The sequence below is a fragment of the Drosophila montana genome, unplaced genomic scaffold (genome assembly GCF_035044405.1).
Source record: "Drosophila montana isolate Dmon_TW-CO22-7 unplaced genomic scaffold, ASM3504440v1 contig_1783_1, whole genome shotgun sequence".
Lineage (NCBI taxonomy): Eukaryota > Metazoa > Arthropoda > Insecta > Diptera > Drosophilidae > Drosophila > Drosophila montana.
In genome coordinates, this window is record NW_026996710.1 from 130,533 (window position 1) to 146,303 (window position 15,771).

General features: G+C 40.7%; 1 protein-coding gene and 1 long non-coding RNA gene across 3 annotated transcripts in view; one reads left to right on the forward strand and one right to left on the reverse strand.

Annotated features, from left to right (window-relative positions):
• The window catches only part of dpr8 (defective proboscis extension response 8), a 267,234-nt gene that overhangs the window by 115,898 nt on the left and 135,565 nt on the right, over positions 1-15,771 (forward strand). The gene's annotated exons all lie outside the window — the stretch shown is intronic.
• On the reverse strand, positions 10,065-10,581 carry LOC135441073 (uncharacterized). 2 transcript variants are annotated; one of them, XR_010438410.1, is made up of 4 exons: positions 10,422-10,581; positions 10,298-10,350; positions 10,168-10,222; positions 10,065-10,126 (listed from the first exon to the last, which is right to left on the reverse strand). It is a non-coding gene; the product is annotated as an uncharacterized LOC135441073 (long non-coding RNA). The 2 variants fall into 2 exon arrangements; XR_010438409.1 differs by having other exon boundaries at positions 10,104-10,222.

A 15,771-nucleotide genomic window follows, 5' to 3' on the forward strand; every position in this document is an offset into this window, starting at 1 on the left:
CTAGCTTTGCGATGGTGATCCGGATGGGGTTGCTGAGACCGCCGTGAGCGTCAATTTCTAGTGGGCTCGTCGGCGGCTCCAATCGGAACTGCAAACGTGCTCTACGGGATGGCACTTTGGTGGTCAAAATATTAACAGAGAATTATGCTGGTGGGCGTCTTGATTCACATGGATTGCGAAAACTCATGCAGTTCTGGCCATTCCCGTGCCCAATTGTCCCAAAAAATGTATGGGCGGATTTTTCTCCTTTCGCTTTGTATTTGTGCATATGGTTTTTTTTCTCGAATTGAAAACTGTAAACAAAAATTTAACCACGACAATCTTCTTTCTCTGGGGGGTTATCGCAGTAAAAAAGGCCGCAAGTTTTTATAAGCACCCGAAGAAAAAAAAGCCCATTCTTTCGGATGGCAAGTGGAGATAACGAAGTTGGGGGTGATCATGCAAAGCTCCCATGGGAGATATATGTGCGATGCAACCTTGCAAAAGCTCGACTTGCATCAAGCACATTATCTAAAGCTTTATGTGGTACATTCTAAGATATAAGCAAACCGTTTTTTTCGTTTAAAAACAGGTGGTAAAAAACATTTTTATCGTAAACGATCTGTGGTGGAACTGCGTTTATTTACTTGGATGGACTCACCGACCATTACACCACCCGATAATATGAGACGATAGTTGGAAGATTAGCGGGAATAAGCTACGAATATCTTTGGCGTGATATGTTTCTAATTCACGCCGTTCTTTTTAATTCGACACTTCACAAATTCTTTTCCCGGCTTCACGTTTGAAATTTTGCGCTGCATTCTTTTATAAGAAAATAAATAAAAAGTTAGAGGTTTTTGTCGGGAGCTCCCGACTGAGGAATACCCTGAACCCTTTTCTCCAACACTAAATGCATTTCAATTGTGGCTTATATTGGTGGGCAGCATAAATTGGTGTTTTTACTTGATTTATAGCTATTAGGTAGTAGCGGTGAGGTGGCAATAGCTATAAAATGAAAGATTCTTGATATATGTATATATACTATTCTAGAAGCTACATGTCAAATTTGGTGACTCTAGCTTTTATTATATACCAAAATTTCTCAAAAAACAGGATTTCGATATCGATTTTTATCGATTGCTTGTAAGCGGGGCAAGTTATCGAATATCGGAAACAAACTCGATCTGCGCGGGCACTAGGAGGACCTGCAGCTAAAATTTCAAGTCTCTAGCTCTAATAGGTTCTGAGATCCTTGCGTTCATACATACGGACAGACAGACGGACATGACAAGATCGACTTGGCTTGATGCTGATCACGAATATATATACCCTTTTGTGGAAGGCTTTACCGTTATTCTACCGAATAGCAAATCAGACTCAGCGAAGTTATTTTTAATTCTTAATTGTTCGTCGTGCGATACAGAACTGAACTCTCTCGTACACAATAATGTTATATCGCGTGAAAATGTTAATGCGTATGTTAAAGTGTCTGAATGACAATGTTATATGGGACTAAGTGATGTATGTATAAATGCATATCTATGTTGCTATGTGTGTTTATCCTCCTACAACTCGGCCATCCTGACAGCATCTCCTGATCATGCTTATTATAATTTATATAACGCTTCATGAATCTTAAGTATACATACATTATTACTAAAGTTTTTTTTTTTTTTTGGTATCCAAAATTTATCTTTATATATATGTAAAATTTTTCTTTTTGATCTTCTCTTTATTTAACTTATTAGCTACTTCTTATGTTATTTTATTTTATTATATTTATTGTTTATATAATCACTTTTTGATTGTTTTCTTTTGCATTCAATGGCTTATATTTTGTATGCTCCAAACACCCTCATATGGATTGCGCGAAACCTCCTTCTATGTCTTTTAACAAAAATCTGTCATTTCGCATTACCTTGACTATCATAAACGGTCCTTTGTGTTTCGGAACCAATTTTCTGGATGCGCCTATGGTTGCGTCAAAATTTATTACCATTACATAATCACCCTTTTTAAGCTTTTTTCTGGACTTCTTTTTGATTTTTCTCTGCTTCTCTTCTTATTTATGTTAGGCTTTCTGTTACTGGCGTTGAATTTATTTCGTCTAGCTTTACCTTTAAACTATCTATGACTGTGCCGTTTTGTTGTGTTCCGAAAAACATTTTACTTGGAAACTGATTAATGCTGCGATGTTGTGTGTTGTTAAGTGCGTATTCTACTTTGTCTATGATTGTGTACCAAAATATATTATTGTCCGGTTCTACCAGTTTAAAATCATTGGCCCCAAACTTCTTTTAATCCTTTTTACCTGGCCATTAGCTTAAGGTGATCCTGTCGCTATTTTAATATGTTTAATGTTAGTTTCTGTCATAAAGTCTTCAAATTCGTTCGACGTGAAACAACTGCCCCGATCGGAAATGATGCAACGTGGTCTGCTGTATGCCCTAAAATAATCTTTTAACGATGTGATAACTTCTTTTGTGTTCGTTGTCTTGGTAGCATATAGTCTTACGACCTTTGTAAATCCATCTACTATGACAAAAATATATTTTTTTGTCCTTGTATTGTCCAAAGGACCGTAATGGTCAATATTAATTCGAACGGCTTGCTACCTTTTGGCATGCAATGTAGGAAACCTTCGCCCCTTTCCGACTTGGGGGAAAAAGCTATAAATTTAAAACAGTTCTCTATGTGAGTTTAACATTTTTCTTTGAGGTTCGGCAACCAATAATGTTAATGTTAATGATGTTCATCATTTTATCTCTCCCTATGTCATTGTGGTATTTGTATAAAACATGGTCTTCCATGTCTTTGGGATTTTTGGGTTCTGTTTGTTTTTTATTATTGAAATGTTGTGACATCGGCTGAGTGCGTCTACGTGCTGCATTTTGTATCCTGGCCTGTGTACTCTCGAGAGCCCACCTGGCTATTCGTGGATTTAAATCAGCTCTATTCAGAGTTAAAGTCAGTGAGTGACAATCCGTAATAATTTTGAAATTTTTACCTTGTAGATATATTCTGAATCTACGCAGTGCATGGATAATTGCTAAGGTTTCAAGTTCAAAACTATAGTACTTGGCTTCCGCTTCTGTAGTGCGCTTTGAGAAAAAAAAGATATGATAAAGTTTTCCATCTTCTTTTTTCTGAAGTAGCACGGCCCCAAACCCTAGAGCGCTGGCGTCACAATGTAATTCTGTGTCATGTCTATGATCGTAAGTTGCTAAAATTGGGGACTGTATAAGTTTTTTTTAAAGTGTTAGGAAACATTCTAATTCCTTTTCTTCAAAACAAAATAGTTAATCTTTTTTTTTAGTTAAATCATTTAATGGCTTAGCAATTGTTGAGAATCCGTTTATGAATCTACGAAAATAGGAACAAAGTCCAAGAAAGCTCTGAACGGCGTGTACCTTGATCGGTATGGGAACATTTTTTATGGCTTCTATCCCCTTTTCGTCTGCTTAAATACCATTTTTTGAAATGAGAAAGCCCAAATAGTTCATACTTGAATTTAAAAACTCGCATTTATCCATTCGTAACTCTAATTTATTCTGTGTTAATCGCGTAAAGATTTCCACTAATGTGTCTAAATGCTCGTTCATATCTTTACTAGCGACCATTATGTCATTTATGTAAACAATAACTTTATTCTCTTTGATCATGTCGGAAAATATTTTATTTATGAAACGTTGAAACACTGCAGATGCATTTTTGACTCCCATGGGCATTCTTAAGAATTCAAACTGCCCTAAGGGTATGACGAACGCTGTGTATTTTACCGACTCTTCGTTAACGAATACATGAAAATAACCATTCTTTAGGTCTAGTTTTGAAAACACAGTTTTGTTTACTAATTTATCTAATAAATCATCGATACGTGGAAGTGGATAGTTGTCTTTAGCTAATACCTTGTTTAGTCTCGTAAAATCTATGCATAACCTCATGTGTCCAGTTTTCTTTTTTACTAACACTATCGGTGATGCGTACTCAGAATGACTAGGACGTATAATGCCATTCTTGAAATATTCATCTAATAATTCCTGAAGCTTTTCTTTTTCACTATATGCCAATCGCCGTGGAGAACAACTAAATGGCTTATTGCTTTCCAGCCGTAGTTTAATTTCTGCTCTAATTTTTGGGTTATCTGGTTTGATTGCTTTTATATATCTATCCTCAATTATTTTTATAAATCTGCACTTTGTTTAATAACTTACATCTTCACTACAAATATATTCACTTGTCGTGTCGTCTGCGTAGTAAATATTAAACATTTCATTTTCAAAATTGTCCGAATCTATTTCATTATTAATCGTGGTTGACGAAGCATATAACTTATTCGTACTTTTTCATACTTTTGTTCGTTTTTTAAAGGTGAATGTTTTTCTTTCGTTTTGGTCAAACCAGATTGCACTTTATAAGTGACTCGCACTTCTGACGAAATTGCGTTTAGGCGCGCCGTTAACTCGACCTTGGTGTCTGTGGTTGGGAGTTTTAGTGCCGCGAAACATTTGCCAGCTGCACGACTGTGAATTCTTCAATATTGACACTATCCATGAAATTGATTGATGTAGGTGGATTAGGACCACTTCTGATATTAGTGGAAGGCTTTACCGTTATTCTACCGAATAGCAAATCAGACACAGCGTAGTCCTTTTTATACCCTGAACCCATTGAAAATGGGTAAAAAGGCATAATGTATTTGTGCAAATGTATGTAAAAGGCACAAGGAAGCAACTCCGACACCATAAAGTGTATATATTCTTGATCAGCATCAACAGCCGAGTCGACCTAGCCATGTCCGTCTGTCTGTCCGTCCGTCCGTCCGTCAGTCTGGCCGTCCGTCCGTCCGTCAGTCCGTATGTATGAACGCAAGGATCTCAGAACCTATAAGAGCTAGAGACTTGAAGCTGAAGGTCCTCCTGGTACCCGCGATATTTGATAACTTGCCCCGTTTCCAAGTAATCGATAAAAATCGATATCGAAATCCTGTTTTTTTTTTTAGCAACTTTGATATAAAATAAGAGCTTAAATCACTAAACTTGACATGTAGCTTCTAGAATAGTATATATATATCAGGTATCTTTCATTTTATACCTATCGCCTGTTGGAAGAAGAGGTTTCAGGGTATCCCCTAGTCGGGAGCTCCCGACTAGAAACTTGTTATACCCTGAACCCAGTAAAAATTAGTAAAAAGGGTATAATGTGCCTGTGCAAATGTATGTAACAGGCAGAAGGAAGCATCTCCGACCCTATAAAGTATATATATTCTTGATCAGCATCAACAGCCGAATCGATCTAGCCATGTCCGTCTGTCCGTCCGTTCGTCTGTTCGTATGTATGAACGCAAAGATCTCAGAATCTATAACAGCTAGAGATTTGAAATTTTAGCTGTAGTTCCTCCTAGTGCCCGCGCAGATCGAGTTTGTTTCCGATATTCGATAACTTGCCCCAAGTACTTTTCAAGTAATCGATGAAAATCGATATCGAAATCCTGTTTTTTGAGCAATTGGGTAAAAAGGGTATAATGTATTTGTGCAAATGTATATAAGAGGCATAGGGAAGCCCAGAAGCGGCATCGAGGAGCTCCACGCTAACAGAGATCGTCGGAAGTCCCGCCAGGAACGACGTGTCCGATTCAACCCCCTGGGGTTGGAAAGTATTCCCCCATGGAACGCCTCTGGCATCGGGCGTGGTAAAGCTCATCGCGAGAGAGGCGCGGTTCCGTCGATTCCGATGCCGACGCACGCGTTTCCACGTAACACATGGGAAACGAGAGTACAGCGTTACTTTGAACGCAAAAGGTGACGTCACGGTCACTATCCCGAAGTAAGGAGGGGGTGTGAGGTGGCTACTAAGTGCAGCCCCCCACAGTTTTTGATCCACGGCAAGGAGCCGTCGTCTTTATGGCCAAAATCACGGCAAGGAGCCGTTGGCGGGGCGACTAAACAGTTTTCTTAGTTTATAAGTATTAATTGTATTAGGTTAAGATCGTTGTTTAGAAAGAGGCAAGGAGCCGTCAATATTGTAGTTGATTAAGTTGATATTAGTAAGTTAAGAGGCAAGGAGCCGCCAATATTATAAATCATTAATAATACTATAATAATAATATTTATAATAATTAAGGGCAAGAAGCCACTTAGCCAGGGCTTAAGTTTGAATTTAACCGCCGGCCGCCGCAGCAACCGTGCGTTGTCGATCGGTTGCTCAACACCGTCTTCGAGAGCGCAACTTCAATTCGGCGGCGAAGAGCGAAAGCTCCGAGGCGAGGTTGCGAAAGCTCGCGGCGAAGTTGAGCGGCCGAGGCAAGCGCATGGCTCGCTTGCGAACGTGCCGGCACTTTTGGAAGCAACATTAAGGGTGAGTAGACTTGCGTCGCGAGAAGAAAATCACAGAGGCATAGCGGAGCGCTAGAGCTCCAAAACAGTGCGGCAGGGCCTTAGTTTATGAAATACAATAGGAAATACAATGATTAACGAAGGAAACTCGCGAGTTCTTTATTCTCCGGTAGCCCTGTTTGTTCTAACATCGGAATTAGCCGATGTTCAACCTAACCTAGAGTGGGAGCATGTGGTACGGGACTGTAGCCCGGGAGTGGGTATTACTGGTTAGCTGTTAGAGAGTGTAGTTGGTGCAAGGCCACGGCCCGATAGTGGAGTTGGTACGAGGCCACGGCCCGATAGTGCAGTTGGTGCGAGGCCACGGCCCGATAGTGTAGTTGGTGCGAGGCCGCGGGCCGAAGGAATAGTCGGTGCGAGGCCACTTCCCGATAGTGCAGGCGTGTAGAAGTAGAGTTAGGTATGGTTTGGTCAAGATACCCACTTCCCCTCCCCCTTAAACCCTCTTTCCCAGCGAATTTATAAATGTCTTGTAACTCGCTGGACCTGGAAAGACTAAGAGTCGTACCCCGGCCAGTAGCTTCTTTACAGCAGGTCGAACTAGACGACAAAAGCAAGACCTATGCATTATGCCATTTGGTTTATGCAATGCAGCCCAACGTGTGGTTCGTCTGATGGACAAGGTGATTCCCAACGAGCTACGGTTATTTCCCCAGATTTTTCAACGCACTTGAAATACGCACAAATGCTTAAGGGAAGCGAGCTCCTCAATCGGACTGCACAAATATAAATTTTGCTTTAAGGCATTAAAATACCTAGGATTCATTATTGGTGGCGGCACGAGGCAACACAAGCCGTTGAACAGTTGAAGACCACCCTGACCACGGCCCCAGTGCTCGTGCACGCGGATTTTTCCAAGCCGTTCTTCGTGCAGTGCGATGCGTCTCAGTGTTGTTTCAAAAGAACACCGAGGGTCAGGAACGACCCATTGCCTTCTTTACAGCCAAGTTGAACAAACACCAACGGAACTATTCCGTCACTGAAGAGGAGCGCTTAGCGTCGATACTGGCCATAAAAAAGTTCAGACCTTACATAGAAGGGATGCCTTTCACATGCATCACTGACCACGCCAGCTTAAAATGGCTGATGTCCATGAAGGACCTAAGCGGAAGACTAGCTCGTTGGTCACTGCAGCTGCAAAGGTATGACTTTACCATTGAGCACCGTAAAGGCAGTGAGAACGTGGTAGCCGACACTCTATCACGCAGTGTCGAAGCAGTGGGAAAGCAGTTCAGAAAGCCTTCTCGATTTGAGACCACCGAGTTCGAATCCGCGGAATATCAGGCGTTGCTCGAACAAGTAAGGGCGAATCAAGACAAACTACCAGATCTGAAGGTTGAGGGGGATTTGCTTTTTAAGCGCATGGGGCGACGAGTTAGAAGGCACCGTGTGGAAGTTCTGGGTACCAAGCTCGTTTACAGCCGGCTTAATAGCGAAGGCTCATGTAGATGAGACGGCTGGTCATGGGGGGGTCGTGAAAACGCTCGAGACCTTACGTCGGCAGTTTTACTGGCCTGGCATGGCTAGTCAGGTAAGGGATTGGGTGAGACAGTGCGTGAAGTCAAGGCACCGAACTTCCGCATGCAAGTGGGTCTAGGAAAAGAGGTAGTGACCGAGCGACCATTCCAAAAACTGTATATTGACTTCCTGGGAAAGTACCCACGTTCGAAGCAAGGGCACGCTTGGATCTTCGTGGTAGTCGACAATTTTTCAAAATTCACTTTCTTGAAAGCAATGCGAGAGGCTACGGCTCTTAACGTAGTGGATATTTTGGTCAGCGAGGTTTTCTATAAGTTTGGAGTACCCGAGGTCATCCACTCTGACAATGGACGACAGCTCATATCAAGTACATTCCAAAACATGAACTCAGTTTTCGGCATCTCACAAATGCGCACTGCGGTCTACGCGCCACAGAGCAATGCAAGCGTGCGAGTTAATCGTACCATGTTGTCGGCGATCCGGGCGTATCTAGAGCAAGATCACCGCGAGTGGGACCTCTACATTCCGGAAATAGAGGTGTCCATACGCAATATCAAACACACAGCGACAGGGGTGACTCCTTTCTTTGCCGTTTTCGGACATCATATGTTCCTAAATGGGGCATGCTACAAATTGGCTCGTAGGTTAGGATCTCTGGGTGATCATGAGATTTCTCATTTGCACCCAGCAGACAAAACACACCTAATTAGACAGCGAGTCCAAAGCCAACTACACCAGGCTTACGAAAAAAGTCATCGGCAGTACAACGCTCGAGCCCGGGTGTTCCAGGCGGAACCCGGCCAAGAAGTCTACCGACGCAATTTTGTGCTGAGCGATTTTGGGAAAGCTTTTAACGCCAAATTTGCAAGAAAGCTCCTTACGGCCAGAGTAGTGCGGCGAGTAGGCAACACCTGCTGGAAGACTTGAAAGGGAAGCCCCTAGGAGTGTTCCATGCGAATGACATACGGGTGTATATCAGGGTTGTGGGTGTGGTCTACGTTGCGCATTCTAATTAGCCGGCTGGGCGAAACAGTATAGGAAATGCGCCAGATTCTATTATAACGGTCAGTTTCGTGTTTAAAATAATCTGCGTGGTGATGTTGCATTCGACGATATCGTCAGCATCGAGGGTTTGCTTAGTTGCGTGCGATATTATCGGCCACGCCGATATCTTTTGTCATATGGGGTGGCAAGGGTGGCAAGGCCAGGCTTGCGATCCACGGCGCCAAAAGCGGCGATTGCTATTGGCCGCCCGATTCGCTCTTAATGAGATTATAAGGAGAGTGGCTCGCATGCCCTTGGATATGCCATTGGCCTTCATTTGGGCCGTTGACCCAAAAAAATGCAGCTGTGCAGATGGGCAGCAACGGTGCCCGCCTCGCAAATGTATGCGTGTGCCGAAATTCGGCACCGATGTTGCTGCCCAAATGTACAGCAGGGAGTTCGATTTAATCAGCGGTCAACGGCGGGCGTGCCAGCTCGAAGCGGGCTTAAAGTTATAGTTTTGCTTGTCGGCTAGAAAAACTTACAACTTAAGCGCGACACGTGATGAACACATAAAAAACCCTGAGACACTTAATAAATAAAAAACGACCCCCGGTTCCGGCAACGAAGGGACCAGCTCTCGCACCAGAGAGGCCCACGAAGTCACCCCAAAGGCCAGGATTTGGCTCAGCGGCGCACGCCAACCATATCAGCGGTGCATGTCAGCATTGTCAGCGGTGCACGTCAGCCAAGCCTCGGCGAGACGAGCCACCCACGACCGGGCTCCAACAGCGAAGAACCGGCCACAGGCGAGACCACGCCCACATCCTCCGAGTGAGTCTGTTCCATTTCGCCCCTCCTCGCCCGCGCCATTGGCAGACTCCTGATTGTGCTCCCTGAAAGAGAGCAGATTTTTGTCGTTGTTAAATTTAGTTTTTTGTTTGTAAATTATATGTATATACATAGGCACTTACGCCAAGCTTCACTTTAAGAGAGCGAACAGTGAGGGAAAACTCGAAAGGTTATGCATATGCGCCTATAAAATATAAAAGTTTGAAATTTGGTGCTTGCGCGAACAATACTCACATACATACCTAACTTGAATTACCCCTTTCTATCGCCCCTTACCACCCCCAGAGAGCTCTTTAGGTAGGATAAGGTAGAATTAAGCGATTTAATTTATGTATATCACCTACCTGTTGCTCGACTGATTATCGTGACATACCCGGCTATAAGTATTTGCGTGGGTACACTGTTCCTAAATCGGTGCAACGATTGCCTCATAACTACTTTCTTGTTTTTATTGTTTGCGGCGACTGGCAATAACTTTGCATTTTTTCGTCGCCTGTTCTTTAATGTTGGTAAAGTAAATAAAACGCATCCTGTATGATAAATGAAATTTTAGAAATTAATACACATTGTCCATAATCATAAGTATATGCAACAATAATACGCACCTGGTGAAGCAATGCTCACGTGCAAGATAACGTAATTAACTAAATGGAGATGCCTTGATAAATAGATAGAAATAAGAAACATTAATTGTTAATAATCATAAGGAATGTAACCAATTATACGCACATATTGAAGGAAAAGAATGTCCGGCTAAGTTTAATTTGATGGGGAGAGGGGGCATAACAGCCGACACGGGCAGATGCAGGCCATCTAGTGGCCAAAATGAGGAAGACGAGGTCAGGTGATCGTCTCATGTAGGTCGGGTATGCTGGGCCCGGAACCGGGACCCGATCTGGAAGAGTAAAGTGGATAAATAGTGTTTTTTTGTTAATTCATTGTTGTTTACATTTGCTTGTTGTTACAGCTGTTAGTGCTGTTCATTTGTTAGAAGTTCCGATTGTTTGTTGTTATCGATTATGTGGTTCATTTTGAATAGTGTTGTATAGGTATGTTTTGCTACAGACGCTGTAGTTTTGTTGATATCGATTGTGCGGACTGCGGGAAAGGGATGGGACTACACCCAGAGAAACCGATGAGCCAGCCGGCGCGGCCCACTGAGTAACAAGCAGTTGCGCAACACATTGCAGTCGATGATGTCTTCTTTAATGCTTACACATTTCACTAAAAACAAGAATATGATCAAAACGGACAAAGTATTGCGTACATATGTATGTATGTACATACTACGTGTGTGCACATAGAAAAACATCAGAATCGACGCCGGTCTACTTGCATAAACATACACACATATCGCTGCATCCGTACAAACATATGTATGTATTTTTGCAAGCAACACGGCGTCGTCTGAACGGCGGCTTCTTTGCTATTTTCTAGCGTGATCAACTTCGTCACTTTTTTACATACCAATGAGTGTACACACTTTATATGTCTATGTTTGTATGTACATATATACAAATGTGCATACATACACATTACCAGACATACATACATTTCCAAAAAACTATCATGCATATATGTACTTACTTACCCTTTAAATAAGAAAGCAGGTGCTCCAAACCAAACTGCTTAAGAAGCTCTCGAGGTCTTTTGTTCGCCTCTCTTCAATTGAAATGGCACGCGTCGGCTTCAGCAAAAACGTTAGAAACAAGTAAGAGGCTCTAGTCGGGAGCTCCCGCTAGGGGATACCCTGAACCCTCATCTTCCGATAGGCGATAGGTACAAAATGAAAAATACTATATATATATATATAGAAGCTACATGTCAAGTTTGGTGATTTTAGCTCTTATTATTTACCAAAATTGCTCTAAAAACAGGATTTCGATATCGATTTGTATCGATTACTTGGAAACGGGGTAAGTTATCGAATATCGGAAACAAAATTGATCTGCGCGGGCACTAGGAGGACCTACAGCTTAAATTTGAAGCACTCTAGCTCTTATAGGTTCTGAGATCCTTGCGTGATTAAATCGTGATTAAATTGATTAAAATCGATATCAAAATCCTGTTTTTTGAGCAATTTTGGCAAATAATATGAGCTAGAGTCACCAAACTTGACATGTAGCTTCAAGAATATATATATATATCAAGTATCTTTCATTTTAAAGCTATCGCCACCTCTCCTTTACCACCACAAAGCTAAAAATCAAGTTAATTATCCAACTTGTATTGCCCATCAATTTAAGCCACAATTTATATGAAATTGACTTTTTAAGAATGCAAATATTCTAATTCCTATTCTACAATATGATGTACTGTCGAAAATTTCATTTAGATCGGTTAAGAAATACAAAAGTTATGTGAGCACGTGTTAGCAGCAGCTAGCGAAAATTCCAAGAATTTCTGTACACATGTACATACACACATTCATGCGCGTCTGCTTTGAATTCTATCAAGAGCATTGCAAATACGATTGTATTGTTTTCTGTGCTGCTATTTTAATTCGTTTTTTTCTCATTGAGACTCAGTAATTGGTGCGGCTCTTGAGTAGAGGCGGCGGCAAGTGGTGCGGTTAGTTGTATACCCTAGTCGGGAGCTACCGACTAGAACCTCTTACTTGTTTTTCTCTCAAAATGGTACATGAGAAATTCCCAAGTTGCTATAAGACTTCGGAAAAGTATTTCATTACAGTGCCAGTCCTTCAATGGGTAAATATTATTAATATAGATCCGTATGGTGGAGCCAAATATTCATTGCTTGTCTCCTCGTTGCTTATCATATGGATCTGGAACTAAGTATAATGTTGGAGTGCCTGTGTACCTGTGTATGGTGCCTAGCGGAGTACCACGGACCACGTGCACCCAGGAGTGAGGGCCTAGCACCTGCTGAGTGTTAACAAAAATCACCATGTTCCAATAAGTCTACGTGTTCAGCAATTCAACTACATTAGTAATGCCAATTCAGTCGTCGCCCAATCAAACAAACCCACGCTAGCCACCAAATATAGTCTCATAACCCAAAAACGAAAATTAATTAACATAACTAAATAAATCATATTGGCTAAAAATGCCTTAAATGCTATAGTTTCTATAAAAAAATTAATGATAATAGCAAAACTAATTGACAAAAAAATAAAAAATGTTAATAATGTTATAATTTGTTTTGGTGTTCCGGAAATACTTGCTAAGCGACCGTGCTCGCTCGTGTTCTAAAGTACCCTTCTCTTTTTTTTTAATTTGTTGAGTTTTAGTTTTCTCGTTAATTAACCAGCAAAGTAAAAAGAAAACCAGAGTAAATGCTTGTTCTGTCGAATAAAGCCATGAAATAAAAAGAAAAGAAATAATTACAAATCAAAGCCAAAAAAATAATGAGAATATGTGCATTATCAAAAATTAAATCTTAGTTTTATTATGGAATTTTTCATCTAGCCGCAGCAATTCCGGAGAAATATCTTTCGCCGACGGACACAAAAAAAATGTAAGTGAAATATCTTATGTTTATAGACCTATTTTCTTATTGGTCACTGCCCAAATGGGTTTAATCTTTGATAATATACACACAACCAATCGGTCTGAAATAACTGATCTTCAAGCACCGGCAGCAACAGATAAACGCTCGATCGTTTGAGTGAGCAAGTGTTACCTTTTTTTCCCTCGCCCTCTTCTTCGGTAATAAAATAAGTTTGTAGAATAAAAATATTGTGCATTGTTCACATTTTTATTATGGTACTGATCGATTAGCCTTAGCTTACCCACATGTTGTAACAAAAAAAAGAAGAAAAAACTACATTCGCGGTCAGAAAAATGGATACACTAAATAAAAATTAACTCTAACGGGCTTACACTAATGTCCACCGATATGCAGTACACGCTAAATCCATTAGAGGCAAAAAAAAAGTATTTATATATATAATGCACATAATTGAAATAATAATATAAAATTATTATATCGTAATTTCAATTGGTGTATCTTTTGAATTTCCTTATTATTATTTTCTTTTGGGTATGAAAAATTATGTTTCGAAATAAAATGTTTATAATGAATCTTAAATTAGCTACCGTTTTAATCCGGAAATCATGTCGCGCCGAAGTACCCTGTCGCTAAAAGATTAACGCCATAGTGTTTCAAAGGGGTCACCATTAATCGTAAAATAGGCGAGCCGCCTGGTGACCATTGTGATGCATACAGCCACGGTATCCCAACATGGGTTGGCCCCAACACCACTATGAACGTTTGAGGAAAGCCTCCTTTCTGTATTTCTTTCTTCTTCTCTCTTATCCTTTCCCTGCCTCGACTCGATGTTGGTCATTCGGCTTCTAAAAACAGTACGCGACGAACTATTTTAAATAATTAAAAGAACATCCGACAAGCATTGTAGTATCCCCCCTTAACCCACTGCCGATGCTCCAGCGCGTACGCCACCGAACATGCATTCATCCATATTCGTATACATGTACACACACGCATTCATGCGCGTGTTTATTGAATTCTTTCAACAGCATTGGAATTGCAATTGTATTGTAATCTATGCTAAGGTTATGTGCTGCTATTTTAATTAGTTTGTTTTCAAAAGAAACAAATTGTTGGTTTGGTTGTCCAGTAGAGGCGTTTGCTAGTGGTGCGATATGTCACAGGTTCGATTCCTAAGGAGAGAGAGATTATTTTTCCCTTTGAATACTGCTAAAGCAAACGAGCTCGTAGCACTATCTGCATTTGATGTTGGTAGAAGAGGGCTCAGGGTATCCCCTGGGAACACCTCACTAGAACCTCTTAGTTTTTTTATACGCTTGCAGAGAGTACAGTATAATTTGCTTTGCTGCCTCGATACTTAGCTGCATCGGTAAGATAGCTGTCTGAAATTTTCTTTTCGCTGCAATAAGAGCTAATTTTGTATGAAATTAATAACGTTAAGTGCATCTAACTTAACAGCCTTTTGCACTTAAGCGCCTCCTATCGGCAGTAATTTTTTTACAATTTCTATGAACATTATGTAAGTTAACTGCGCCATCTATGGTCAGATGTGTTGATTTGTTTTTCTTATGTATACAAAAAACTGTATTGAAATTGAATTAAATTTAATATAAATACATAAAGGTAATAAAAACTATCAAATTAATTTATTAAACTTAGTAATGTTAAATATAATTCAGTACAACTTAAATAAAAAATAGTGGTTTCTATGAAATCGATTCACTTTTAGGAAAAAAAAAATTAAGTTAACTGCCTTTTTAGGATAGCTGCCTCTAATGTTTGTGCAAAGTACTCGAGGCTGCTAAGCAAATTATATTTTGTCTCGAAATGTGTAACACATAGAAGGGGACATCTCCATCTCCATCTCCGTCCCCATAAAGTATATATATTCTCGATCAGTATCAACAGCCGAGTCAATATAGCCATGTCCGTTTGTCCGTCCCTCCGTCTGTCCATCTGTCTGTTGCTATGCGAACTAGGTTCACAGATTTAAAGCTATCATCATATAATTTTGAATACTTCCTTCTTTTTTGTTGCACGCTGTTCATATGTCGGAGCCGGTTGGATCGGACCAATATATCATACAGCTGCCATACGAGCAATGTACAATGACACTAACCATACAACACGCTTAGTGATTATAAACATTAAGAAAAGTTTCGGTCTGCAAGTATTAAAACTTCGGCGTGCCGAAGATAGCCCTTTCTTTCTCGTTTTTATATATTACCGCTAAAGCAAATGAGATCGTAGCGCGAGCTAGCTTGGAGGGTTCAGAGTATCCCCTAGTCGGGAACTCTGGACTAGAGCCTCTTACTTGTTTCCTCAGCCAGAACTCATTATTGGTATGGCTGTCAAGTTGGACCGGTGGAGAGTAGTGCGTTCAGAACGGTTTCGAGTCCGATCGAATGAACTTTTTTTATTTTTTTAATATATTTGTATTACTGCTAAAGTAAAAGAGCTCGTAAAATCTGATTTGCTTTACTGAATCTGGCACCATCAGAATTGGTTGAAAACCTTTTGCGAAATGAAGTATGGTAATATAATGATCTTCGGGTAACTTTGTCTAGTATCTCTTCAATGATTGGGATTGAGAATATGAGCTTTATTT